This window comes from Varroa jacobsoni, unplaced genomic scaffold (genome assembly GCF_002532875.2).
Source record: "Varroa jacobsoni isolate VJ856 unplaced genomic scaffold, vjacob_1.0 scaffold_1063, whole genome shotgun sequence".
Classification (NCBI taxonomy): Eukaryota; Metazoa; Arthropoda; class Arachnida; order Mesostigmata; family Varroidae; genus Varroa; species Varroa jacobsoni.
The window spans coordinates 984,150-998,603 of NW_019213965.1; the positions used below are offsets into that span (position 1 = coordinate 984,150).

The 14,454-nt window shown below is 39.3% G+C and overlaps 1 long non-coding RNA gene across 1 annotated transcript; it reads right to left on the bottom strand.

Annotated features, from left to right (window-relative positions):
* Positions 1–4,068: 4,068 nt before the first annotated feature.
* On the bottom strand, positions 4,069–14,448 carry LOC111266193 (uncharacterized). Its single transcript, XR_002683924.2, has 2 exons — positions 12,173–14,448; positions 4,069–11,678 (listed from the first exon to the last, which is right to left on the bottom strand). It is a non-coding gene; the product is annotated as an uncharacterized LOC111266193 (long non-coding RNA).
* Between the last annotated feature and the right edge of the window lie 6 nt (positions 14,449–14,454).

Sequence of the window (14,454 nt, forward strand, 5' to 3'; positions counted from 1 at the left end):
TGCCATGCAATGCTAATAGCAGTGATGACGATGACGATGACCATTTGTATTAAAATTTCTAGACATGTCGCACAACTTATGCTCGTGTAGCGGGCGGGTATTGCCAGAAAAAGCTGTGCGTGTCAATAAACAAAAAAAAAGAACGTAATAAATATGTGTTTTCATTTTCTATTCATCCTTGCGTGCGTAAGAGGATGGAGTTAGTTTAACGTAACCTCTGGTATGAGCAAATTCGGTGGAAGCGGTACCTTAAAGCAGAATTAGGTTCTCGAAATGGTAGACCATATAGGTAGGATAAGGACGAGGGCAAGCGACACATATTGTTAAAATACTTATACCGTCAAATATAGTTAGGTCCTTCAAAGCGTGTTTTTCAAGTTCAAGTCTTTCGTCATGCATGAGATACGAAAATAGCATAGACAAACAAAAGCGCAGGAGCGTTCGGCCGTGTTTTGTTAACAAAATTAATAACTAAACGATTTTTTTTGTCAATTTAAAAAACGTTAGATACATTTCGCAGATATTTCTATTGAATAAGGTATATCCGAATTGATTTTGGACGCCCATTCTAAATATAGTTTTAAGAAATAAGAATCTAGGTAGGAACGAAGCTCGCTTGTTAGAGAAATAATGATAGTATTGTCGCTTATCCTATAAACTATCTAGCTTGAAGAACTAAATCGCTGCCTTGTCATTGTAGCTGGAGTGGTTAACTAAAAAATCATTTTTTTTTTACAGACAATGCGTCCCGCTTTTGTGCCTATCTGAAAACGCATTTGCTCTTTCCACTGGAAATGACACAGTTCTTGAAATAGTAACAAAAAGAATGGATATTTAGTCAAGTAAAAAGGATCACCTAAGAATGTTTCTAGAAGAAAAATATTTCCTCAATGAGAAAAAAATGGCCAGGTGACTAAATCATGTGCTATATCATAGAAAACGAAGATAGCTCTCTAGAAAACGAAATAAGCACAAGATAGATAGACATGTCAACGATACCTTTGTTAGAACAGATGAGATTTAGAAAGATGCAGTGGAGGCGTTACAGGTTCGTCATATCCTTTTCAGAAACAAAAGTTTTTGTTGTACGACAACATTTTGCCATATATATATATATATATATATACTCTTGAACGTGAGACAAATCATTTTCAACAGCTCACTGCTACTTTAATTACGTTTGTAGAGCTATTTCTGGTGCTTCTTTAGAAATTGAAATAAATCAATTGACGCGTACTATATAATAAGGGTTAGTAGTTGGAACCGTCTGTGTACTCACACCATGGCGTAGTATAATGACATTTTCCATTGTTACTTTTCAGCCTGGAGAATACCTCGCAGTGGGCCTCGCGTTTGCTGGTACTCGATTGCTACAATCGGTGGCAAGTAATATTGTTCCGTTGAGTTATTATCGAATTAGTTCACTTCGGCTGCTATGGAAGGGGTTGATTCGATCTCATTGGCACCCTTTATACTAAAAGTCATTCAATGGAATCTCATTTTTGTCCGTTTTCTCATCTCTCACCTATTGTTATCACTGTTATTTCAGGTAAACATGAAGCAATTGTGCAGATGTTTATATTAATTCAGCAGAGAATCCGTAGCTTCAATTTCCTTGCACTAGTAAGTCAGTCATATCACGAGATTTTTGCCTTTGTTTTTTTATTTTTACCCATGACAGGGCTACTTGCGACTCGTAAAAAAACAAACACTAATAGGCTTAAATACGGACTTTTCGATTGGTCGCTAGAAACGCCTTTATCCAGGACGAGTGTCAGACAATGAGTGATCGTAAACTCTATAAGAATTTAAATGAAGATCAGCCATTATTCCATCTTTTCTCGTAAAACGATCTTTTTTTTTGTTGTTTGTCTCAGATCGACAGTGTTTTTAAAGTCCTCTGGCTAGCGAAAATCAGAAGAAGGTCTGAAAATTCATCGGAATGGTGAAGAGTGCTATTTTTCATAATTTTGGAATATTTCTATAAAAATTGGTGGGTCTTTTTAAAAGGAAAGTATCGACTGTTAATTAGATCGTTCAGGTAGATTCTAAAGCTTAGTTCTTTGAGATTATTTAGCTTTTCTAAATCTTTGTACGTTTGAAACGTATGATCTTTTATCAGCCAAAAATTTCACTATACCTTTTTTTTTTTTTATATGCAACGTATGTGACCGACGCTTAGCAAACCTACGCCTACGAGTATGATTTGACGCATGGCCACAATTAAAAAGCTGCTTGAAAATTAGAGAAGGAAAATGACAAATCCGTGATTTAGGTCCTGAGTCGAAGCCATAATTGAAGTCACATTGAATAGGCACTACCGTCTGAAGCGGTACTTTTAGCAGATACAGTCTTGTGTTTTTGATAGTTACCTTTCTTAGGGACAACTTGTGAACAAAAGTCCGGATTTAAGTTTCGCATTCTGTATAGTGAAAGATTTTACAGTTTATCCAGCTGGCCGAAAATTGTCGTTTTTAAAAAAAAAAATTTAAAGCTTCTGGTATTAATGCTTAAAAAGTCCTGATACGTATCTAACCCAGTTCTAGGCGTCACTCGAAATGGTTGGGAGCTAGTCAAACAGCACAAGGCAAAACGAATAAATTGCACCAAAGAAGAGGGACGATAGCAATAAGCGACAAGACATTTGTTAGAAAATTTTAGTGAAAGAATGGTATAACGGGCTATTGTAATGGTAAATCGGTCGAAACAGTCTGCATTGGAGCCGTGATTCAAGTCTGGTGAGGCCTCCAATATTAACGGGTATAATAAGTTGGTTTACCAGCTGGCTCCGCGCCGTGCTGGAAATCTCAAAATGACGGTAAGCTTTGAGAGGGTACTACAGGAAAAAGAAATTAACTGAAACAATCCAGTATTACGCGACCGGCACTTTTACATTTTTTGCGTACTAGCAGTTTAAACTGTACTAGCTTTTAGAATCTTCATTAGATGCCTAATGAAGAAGGGTTATAACAAACAAAATACGGTACTTAGCAGTGATCCATCTCAAACCTTCTTACAGATTTATATGATTCTCCGTCCATACAATGATGGGACACTTCCGGAACGTTTATTGAACTTGTCAAGATTTAGAGCACTTCTCTAGTCAATCAAACTTTTCGAAAAATATTACTTCAAATGCCGGGATTGAAAATTGACTTTTTCGGGTTATTTCTACGACTTATGCTTTCCCATTATCCATGTGAGCCGTGACTAAATAAATCGATAAAACTGTTTTATACAAAGGGTAACCACAGGTAGACAACAGCAATATGTAGACATGCACTGCTACGGTGTTATGCAGTAGAAATACTAACAACATTGTCAGATGGAACTGTGGTGAAGCCTCCATAATAAAAGTACTTCGAGAAGGCAAAAATTAATTAAAAAAGGCTATTTGCTGATGACGGGTTGCAAGAAATTACTGGCGCTGAGCTCGGCAAGCGTTGCGGGACACCCGGCGGGAAAATGTTCAGTTATTGAATTTCGCTGTACGTTCCACGCTCGTTAATCATTTACACCTACGTAAATGAGATTTTTTTTTTATTAAAAATTGCTATTAATTGTGTGACTGCTGAACATGGATTACTCTAGAAAATTCGCATAAACGCAGGACAGGATCGAAGCGAATAGAGAATAAGGCGTTCGACTGAGCGCCTCTGCTCGTAAGTTAAGTGGTTTCAGATTTTGAAAATCTACGAACAACGTTTTTATAACTTTCCGTTTGAAACAGAATTGCCAGCAGCAAGGTTTAGAATACACAATAAAGCCATCAATGATAGTTTTTCCAAGGATACGGCAGCCATTTTCGTTCAATTGACCGTTATCGAGGCGACCGGAAAGACGTTACTAGACTGTCAATATCCGAAGTGCTACACTACATAAACAGGCAACGTACAAACATGATGCAAGCTGCGAGGCAATGAAGATATAAGACAATTAGATCGTCTAGATTCTTCTAATCGGCTGGAAATCCGATCAATGCAAACAAAAAAATTCTATTCAAACATATATTGAATGGCTTATAACAAAAAGCAGAATTTTTAATAACAAAAAAAAAAAGTAAACACATTATTTTTGTAATGACAACAATAAAATATTTATTGTATTAATAATAGTAATTAATTATTATGTAATTTGAACTCTTTGATGATTCTTCGCTTGTCATCATCGTCTATAAACATTGAACCATTATATTCGTATAGTACCTACTGTAGAGCGTGGAATTACTGCTGCAGTGGTAGAATATGTTAGTATCAGATTTTTATCGTTAATGCTCAACCATTATTTTAACAGTCGATACTCCTCGCTAATTTTTTACCATCAATCAGCCATCTTGGTGATCTTCTTTCGTCGATGTGTGTTTTTATCATCCGCTGTCATCGCCATATTTTCACTGTCTATTATCTACTCATCGTGTTACTTACTACACGTATTTACCGTAATTGTTATTTTAATCATTCGTATTAGTAATGATTTACCGTAAGATTTTTTGTCTTCATCAGCGCCATTTTGCAATTTTCGTATTATAGCGAGAATAAAACAGCGACGATGATAGTAGCAACAAGATAACGAATGATTTAGAATCGTACCAAAGTCATCACATGGAAGATTATGTCAACGTTGAATGCCATAGTACTTATAATTGTAGCTTTTCGATTTGTGTTGCTTATGTGATAGACTGGAAAGTATTCTTCGGGATATAGGGTACGGGAAGGTTGGGGGGAATGTCTTTTTCTTTCTTAGCAATAGTAGCTTTAGCTGTAGTGGTGCTAGTGGTGACGGTTTCGTGCCCTTTCTCTGTTGATCCCCTGTCGGGATATCAGCGGCTGAGGAATCTGACGGTTCCCGAGTTAATGGCGATCGATCATCACCTTCGGTAACGTCGTCACAGCTCTCTCTCTCTCTCTCTCTCTCTCTCTCTCTCTATGTTCTACGTCTTTTTCCTGAATACTTATGCGCGCTTTCTCGATCTATCGTCCCATATCTTTTCCATTCAATGTTCATTCTTTCGCTCTCTGTCTTTGCCCGCTGTCCTCTCCTTGCGGCATTATTGAATTTTACGTGTCGACTTATATCGTTTTGCTCTGTTTCGTGTGAGATCACTCTGCCAAAATCACTGGGACCGGATGAGTCAATTGGGGATGTGCTTGATGCGCTCGTATGTCTCTTCGTTACGGTTATCGTGGTACCTTTCGTCGCGATTTGTTTACCATATCATCGTACAATCCTATAATAATAACAACAACAATATCGTACCAACATAAGAACTCGTATGGGTATATGCATTTGATACGTATGCGCTGACAATCATTCTTCACAATGAGGTTTTGTCTCGAAATTTTGTTGCTGAACAAATATGACTAGCGTAAGAGTATTGTCTGTGGGAAGAGCGGCAGGTTGGAATAGGAACAGAGGAGTTTGTATGGGGCTGAATAAAAGGAGAACAGGGTTTCTAAAAGTGGCTTTTAAGTAGTGCTGGCATTTAAGGGCCAAAGTAAAGACGGGTCTCTAGGAATGGGAACATGGCTGGCAGGAAGGTTATATGAGTGGGTCGCCAGAGCTCGGGGCAGCCCTCCTGGTGATTAAATTGGCAGCTGAATGGTGGCATCACTTTGTCTCTACTTTGTCGTCGTGTACATCATCAACAAGCGCATTTTTCAACGACTGTTGTCGTTCTTTTCGTCATATTTTATTTCTATTACTATTTATATGTATTGATCAGCACTGTTTTAATTTTTCTGGTTGCATCTAGATGGTGATGCACTAGGCATGTAGAGTAAAAAGTGTCTAAAGACAACTTTGAAGTAACAGAACGAAAAATCAACATCTTTATATAATCATCGTATGTATTATACGATTATTAGTGTTCCTATGATCATTTACCGCCATTAGTATCGTGATTCTTAGCATCATCATTATCTTCATTGCAGTAATTAATATCGTCATCAATAATATGAATAGTTTTAGTACTGTTTATTATCATATTATTGTTATTTCTTCATTCACTACGATCTTCGCCGCTAGCCTCATTAGCTCCATAACCTTTATAGGCTTGATTTTCTAGCAAATGTAGACAACGTCGTCTCTTTATCGTATTATCATCGGTCATATCTACTATCGTAATCCATTTCAACATCTAGTCATTCATCATTATCATCGGCATTTTATTATCTTCATTATCATAATCATCACTTATCAGTAATTACTCTTGTGACGTGGTTTCACTGCGCGTTGTCATTCTTTATTGTTACCTGGTGTTGGTATTGTTGTTATTTTCGGCATCATAGCCACGTGTATTTGCGTAATCGTATGTTGATAAACGTTACTGTTATTACTATTATGGATATTGTTTTTTATAGAAGCGTTTTCGTTAATGGTTAGAGTTGCCATCGTTAGTTCTGAATTTCACTGGATCATCGGCGTCAGACCGACTGATCTATATACGAACTATGAATAATGTAGAGAGGATACTCTTAAATGATCACCATTTACTACGGATATATCCACATATATAGCTGAGTAGAAAAGATTAGACAATATACGTAAGACAACTAATGGTGTTTCGTTATCAGTAAATAAAACATTCAGTTTACTCATTCAAACGTAAAATCGACGTCTTGTTCCTTTAACGTCCGAAAATCGCTCCTAGCTATGGAGATAGCATTTGCGTTTCAAAGCACCTTCGCAACAGATTACAAGCTCCGCCGATTTTACGAACGCCAACCGAGTTCGTGTGCAGCTTCACTATTAAGAACTCGTTCCTCAGCCATTTACTGCACATTTGTAAAGGGGTTACGTTACCTCACAGCTGGTAGTTTATTATCGATTATACACAAGGACGATTATATTTTTATATCGATAATATTAACAATTATAACAACACGGTATAACCGTTTGTGTTAACGATGTCTGTAACGCCGTTGTCGCTTTTTGTTGCCTCGTTCAGTGTCCTATTTTATATATGGGTAGTAACGCTCGAACTAGTCGTCTGTTGTATGTTAACTTATCAGAGATGTTGGAGGTTCGTACCTGTAGATAGGTTGATAGAAGGAATATTATTGTTTCTTTTTTTGAGTAGCGACGATTCAACATAGTTACTTACAGTGTGTATATATATATATATATATATATATATATATATATATTGTTGCAGTAATAGATCTGTAATAATGCTAGTCGCAGTCATTAGTAACTTGATAGATTCAATTCATGCTAACTGCGATCGTACCATGGTAACTGTCACGGTACTATTAGTCGCTTACCAATTGTAAGTTAGGACGCTGTCATCCCTGTAGATGACGGCTGTACGGATTAAGTTCTATATCGCAAAAGCTTCACCTCCAGCTCTTGATAACGCGGATGGTAGTTCCATAGAAATAGTTATGTACATATAATTATTTATTATCAGTATGTTACCATCGTTACTATATGCTATATAACAATTAAGGACCAGTTTCGTAAGAGGTCTGTGTGTATGTGTGTATCATTTGGGTTAATCTGGCGGAACTTACCTGTCCCAACTGTGTTGTAACGTGTACCATGTAGAATCTAATTATAATAGTCCATTTACAGTTAGAGCAGCTGTTGTGTTGGTATTCTACTTTTTTTTTTTTTACCATAATCTAAATGTATGTCGCTTGTGCTTTGTTGAAGTTGCTTCACGGCAAATTACCAACACTCTAAATATTTTTCATAATAATATCGATCAGACTTACTATTCTTCCTATTAATAACATTAGTATCATGTTGAATCAGTCACATTTCGCACATAGAAATAATATTCATCCTAGTGCGGCAGAAATGTGAACCCATCAATGTATATATATCTATGCTGGCCGTGAGCGGTATGATGCCCGAGATTGCCGGCGCTGTGGCTGTTCCTACAAGTCGTAGACTCGTTGTGCTGTTTGTAAAAGTGGAGTACAGCTTTAAGAAGCTACTTCAGTGTTTATAATTACACACACGAGTGAACTTAGATCGCTAGTGAAGGTCAGTAGTGAGGTACAGCACAACGTCAAGGGATCAATTTTTGGCCACGCATCCGCTTTAGAGCATCGAGTGCGCGCTTGTATATAGGGTGATCGATTTGAGTTTTCATTCTATATATATAAGTGTGTCTGTATATGTGTGTGTCTGCGTGTGTCGTGTGTGTGTGTGTCTGCGTGTGTGTTTGTTTGTTTTTTGTCTCCTTCTTGCTTTTGCTCCTTCTCTGTTTGTCTGTGCTTGCCAGGGGTAAGGGGTACGCCGGACGTGTAAGGCTGCAAGCAAGCAGGCGAGTTTGGCTTATACTGGCTTGGCTTAGGGTGGCGTCTGATGTGTAGGCTGAAGCCCGTTGCTGAAATTGCCTCTGTGCTTTTTTCTGCGATAGCTACTACTGCAGAACGTCCGGCGTTTCGCGTGAAACGGAGTTTATACACAGCTTCCTTTCTTTGACAGTTGATTGATGTTCATGTCACTGCTGTTGTTGTTGTTTTTGCCAATGACCTGTCTTGGAGCTGCGCTATTATTTAGGAGTGCTTGTGGTAGAGGCATACCTGTTTAGTCTTTAAAGAGTGTGTTTAATAGTTGAGCGTATTGACACACATACAGATATTTGTCTTTTATTTTTTCAATGTATCTCTACGTACGCCGATGGCTGCTAGCTATGCCGTGGGTTCGTAGTTGTACTGGTAGTACGCAGAGCTAAGCCAGCCTGGACGTGTGAGGCCTGGGCATCGAAGGGCTATGGGTAGCTTGGTACGATACGTTCCTTAAGAGAACGGGACATTGTATGGTAATGTGTATCGAAAATGACGCAATGGTAATCAGCGATGACGCTGAGTTATCATTACATCACGATCAACCGATCCAAGCGACTTCTAAGTTCTACCGAAAGTGGGGAAGGAAGAAATAAACGATCTTGTAATTGGGGCGTGCGTGGGTAACCTGTACTTTACAGGGGTTCATCACTCGAGGTTTGCCAGTTTCTCTCGGGAGGTTAAACATTTCTCTTATATGTACGGCTTATTTCATATTTCCTGGCTAGGGCTAAGGCGGGAATTCATCTTGGGATCGTCTACACGTGACGAGACGCGTCTCTCTTTTCCCTCTTGCATGTTTCCTTATCAGGTGGCAGCCGATTTCCAAGTGGCGACTACATAGACACTCGGATCGGCTGGCCACGATAGTTCATAGCAACTGCAAGATCCTCATTCCTGTTAGTGAGAAGAGGGCCTACAACGGCGGGTCATGCGGGGTTCGCTTCAGTTTACAGAGCGGCTGAGGTTCGCTCCCCCACCCGTTGTAGGAAAACATTGTATTACGAGTCCGATTGAGTCGATCTAGGGCTCCATCGTAACTATATTTTACACTTAAAGGGGCCAAAATAGTCAAACCCCGCATAAGGCTATCAATCGAATCGTTGGTATCGGTAGGGCCAACTTTTCACTTTAGACATTATTATAAGTTAACTAATTTTGTTTACGTTATGCCAGAACTCAAATATTATTACTATCATAGGCTAGTTTCGATAGACAGAGCACTAGTCGAACAATGTGAAAGGTCGGGGGCTTTTGGATTTGCGTGGTCAGTCCCTACTGATGGAACCTCTCTGAAGGCTAATTTTGGTTTCGGATGGAGGGGACAATGCTAATTGTAATTAGTCTAAACTGTATTACTCAATTACGCTAAATCTCAAGTATACGTACGTCGTTAGGGAAAAAGGGTGGACTCGGTTAAGGCGATGGCATGAGCAAAATGGCCACCAATCTCCGATTTGTCGGATAGATTTGTTAGAACAAGTCTCGGGCGACTCGTTTTCGCCACGCAATCAAAGTAGGACCTTCAACGTGAGCCTTGCCGAGACATGCGGGAGATTCAGGACTCCGTACAATGACAACATTTCAAAATGGACGAAAATGCCATAGAAGCAAAGTTGTGCAACATAAAGAGATTTCGGTTACAAATTGCTTTTTTTCTGCTTTTCCAAGCTATTGTCTATCGCCACAGACTACATATGCATGTAGAGACTGGTTTTGCCTAGTTCATACATATCTATATATATGTATATATATATAGAACAATAGAACTGAGCGATTTAGAAGCCATTGGTACTATATATCTCATTACATCGAATAATGTCACCCGCTATATTATTAACAAATCTATTATTAGCAGCAATGGATTATTTAATCAACGGTGGCCGATTAATCGAATGATTGCGTGATTGGTAGTATAGTGTTTGCCTCGTTTCGAGCGGCGCCCTAAACGCAGGCCACCGCTCGAGCTAATTCTATGACGGTCGGTCTGGTCAAAGGCAGCCGATATCGCTCCGCTGGCGTGGGCTAAGTCTGTTAGTAGACAGAATAGAGAAGCCATAGTTAAACGCAGTGTATAGCCCCATATAGCTGAGATACAGAAAATTAGTTGACGGCTTTAACGCATAAAGCCGAACAAACTAACGTCTGACGATGACCATACATAGATGGCACGAGTCTATCAGCGTGTCAGGGCACGTAACAAGAAAATTACAGGTCACAGTTTTCATTCTAATGCGTAAGACGCACTGTGAATATGCACTAACGCATGCTTTCAGCTTCTGCTGATGGTAGAGTAATGACAAAAGAAACAGTTAGTTATAGTAGATATTGGAGTAGTTCTTCAGCAGATCGAAGGCGGGATAGTTAGTTAACTCGGACTCTGTTAGTGTTTAGATAATAAGAGAATTACGTTCATATTCGACAGTAGGGAACTAATCAGCTTTTTAAATATAAGTATGTACTGGCTTTCAATAAGATGTGTCACACGCGTATGTAATGTTACCTTGTTTACATAAGTATCGATCCTTCTGTGTTAATGCTTTTACATTATATTGGAGAGTTACTGTGTTGTTGTGGATGTAATAATCTATATCTTCATAATGCTTGTCGCGTTTTTGCTTTTCACCTCATTTATATATTATTGTAGCTTTTTTTTGGTGTTGCTTAACGCTTAACTGATAAATGTTCATCGATGGAGATTCTCACGCACGCCATAACATTGGCCAGATACGTATCGGTCAAACTACTGCACCTGGTTTGAACACCTACCCCGGATACATTATTTACATGTTTTCGTCTGATGTTCTTATTTAGTGGTCTGCTTTCGGGATTTCCTTTTTGTGTATCGGGTCTTCAGAGAATTGGACAGCATGCTCGCGTCAGAACTTGTTATTCTACTGTATATCTAGTTCTTTTATTCATCGTACCTTTTCATGGTAAGAACGTGTAGACTTTTTTGTACCATATGGCAGGCGTGTATATCAAACGTTCCCATTATAGGGAAGGTGCACAGGTTTCTGTTAGTTTTAGCTGCTGGCAGAAGCTGTCTTCAGATGGTAACTGTAGCAGTAAACGGTCAGAAAAGTTTTGGTAGACGAAGGCCGATGTTTAATGGTTTCGCGTTAGACACGAGTGAATTTTTGTTGCCGTTGTTGTTGGTGATGGTGGTGTCCTTGTTCCTCGTGTTGCTTAGGCAGTTGATTCTGATGTTGTCAATCGTTGGGGGGCAATAACCATAGCTGAATTGAGACCACGGCGCCAGGATGCTTCCTTTGCCGCTACTTAATATAATAGTCTCCTTTTTTATCATTCGAGGTGACGTTCATATATATTCGTTCATCCTTACCGATCACATTTTGACCGGCAGCACATATCAGCGCGCTACCAATGTTAACAATGTAGCAGGCAAATGGTTAGTGGAGGTCATTTAACGTAAGGGAAAAAACAATTTTTCACCCTGGGAGAAAGATTGGCACTTGAACGTACGATTAAGCGACGGGGATACTGTCGATAAGCTGTGCCGACCATCTTTATTGAATTATTTTATAGATTTTTACATGATTTGATCTGCCCGTTTGCCAAGTAGCTCTAAAAACAAAAGCAAAGATATCCAATAAGATAGATATACGCTTGTGGCTGAACAAAGATGTGCACAAACGAAAATATGATCGAAGAGAGGAAAAACCGTGTGTGCAACATTAGCGAGAACTAGATGCGGCTCATGGCGCTAAAATCAAGGTATATTGGAAAGGCTTGTTGGAACATCATCCCAAAACAAGTCCTCACTATTTCGTTTTCTCCATTGTATGCATATATGTTGTATAAAGGTATATTTGTACACCTCGTCCTTGCTGGCTATCTGTTATGATACTTACGATTCTGTTCAGGCTCTTATTCGTTCATCCATTATTCACTGAGTAAAGTTAACAACAGTTGTACGTCTCCTGTTGCCGCTCATCGACGCCATCAGGACCGGACTGGCGTGTGTTAAAATGGCACAAGCTGTTTGCTTGTTGAGTGATCAAGCTGAGTTCATAGAAGTCGCTCTTCGGTTGGTAAAAACGTGCCGCTCTTCGGATGGTGCACGTATTAGCTCGCTCGGTTCGCTACTAGGTTTTAGGGATGTCTGCTAAAGTCTGTTCATTTCAGATTGGCTGCATTCATCACTATTTTTGTTAACCCTTTTCTAGGTGTTAGGGTTAACAGCTTTTCTGTTAGAAGAAGACAATTCGTAATTTTGTTTTTTGCTGATAAGGAAAAACTTAATCACTGCAAAATTAACCCGATCCTACATTCATTCGTAGTAACAAACGATTGTATTTCAGGTGTTAATAGTTACAGAATGCGTTAGTAGTACAAACAGTCAGTAAGTAACACATTGTGTCCATAGATGACAGATGTCTACGGATATATACGGATTCTATATCATAATATGTTACAGGATCTACGCATCTATAGCACTGTCTTCTACTGATACGCCAACGTTTACTAAGCTAGCTTTTTGTTTCTGTCTGGGGTTTGCTGTCTGTGATGGTAGTCTGCTTAAAGTACTATATCGGGTGCCATTACCAATTCTCCTCTCCAATGCAATCCACTGTAATAATCACGCGTCAGTGCTGGAGCAGGTTAAGGAGATCCATCAAGGCAGCCTGGCGTCCACTACGTTGCGCGTTACGCATGGCGCACAGGCTGGAATTTATCTGCGTCTGGCATTTGATACTGTGTTAGTTAACATGAAAGGCCGGTTCGTTAAGGGGGATCTCACGTGTAATAGCTGGATAGCAGTTAATGTTTACTGATAGGGATGTAAGTGTTTTTGCGGTCGTTATGCTCTGTCATCTGTTTCGATTACTGAATTGTTTGCATTGTTGCGATGTCCTTGTCGGCCGCTATTCGTCAGTTCGCTTTCGTTAGCTAGCTGACTGAAGGGGGGTCGTGGCACGAAATACCGCCTACGCTGGACATAAATCGCAGTCTTTTCTTACCCATTATTGGCATGGTATACGGTTAATGGCCAGTATGAACTGTCGCTGCTATTTGATTTTCTTCTTTATGGACGAAAGCGGGGGTCGCTGAAAAGGTCTTTTTCGTTTCTTGGCTCATCTTCACTGTTGTGTTTGCCTAGCCCTGTTTTGAACGCTGGCTGTACATACGCACATCAGTTATCTGTTCTGTTGCGGGATGAATGTAACGAACGGTTTAGCTAACTCGGCTGTCTAGCTTTTTAGCTTCTGCTGCTATTTTTTTTTATGCTTATGCTCTGTCTGTCATGATCTTTGTCTAAGGAGTTATGATAGAGATCGTGATCGTATAGTTTAATCACTGCAGTTTATTGGCGGTTCTGTGAATGGTGAACTGGTGTTAGGTCATGTTGAATGCGAGCTCCATTAGGACAATTTGTTGTCTCTCTCAGTTTTCGTTATCATCGGTGTGTTATTTTCGTGTCTATTCGTCGCTATCGTGTATGTGTTTTGTAGTGGCTTGCACTATAGTGGCGCTCATCACATTCGGCGGGTCGTTTGTCGGTTGTTATTGACTGTGCAGAAGTGTGTCTCTGTATGTGTATTCGTATGTGTGGGGTATATCGTCCTGGTTAGTTATGTGTGAATCTTATGTCTCTATTGTATCTGACATGGAATCAACTGTATCGTTCTCGTATTTACATATGGGCCGAGTCATCTCTATATATATATATATATATATGTCTGTATATGAAATGGCCGCTGGACATAAGCGTCGTGGATGCTATTTAAGTTCTTGGCGATAAATTTTGGAGGACATAAACGACGTTCTTGATTCATAAGGACCTTCGTCTAATAGTTGTGTTGTGTATTGAATTTGTTGATTTTTGTCTGTTTGCCTGGCTTGTCTGTGTGTAAATGATCCCGATGGTAACAGGGGTAACTTACATATCGCCAGATAGATGTCTGCTCATGATGTCATAAATCCTAGAGGAAATCCTTCCTTTCACAGCAAATTATCAAACTTATACTTACGAATCTGCTGATAAATGATTTGTCCTTCGGTTTTTAGACACTACTTGACGTTTCAAGTCAGGATACGTCAAGTAATTACCTTTGAATAATGCTTGTTGGTTATGTAAGATGGCTGCAAGAAACAGCCATAGAATAGCACACGTGATGAGACAAGCGTTAAC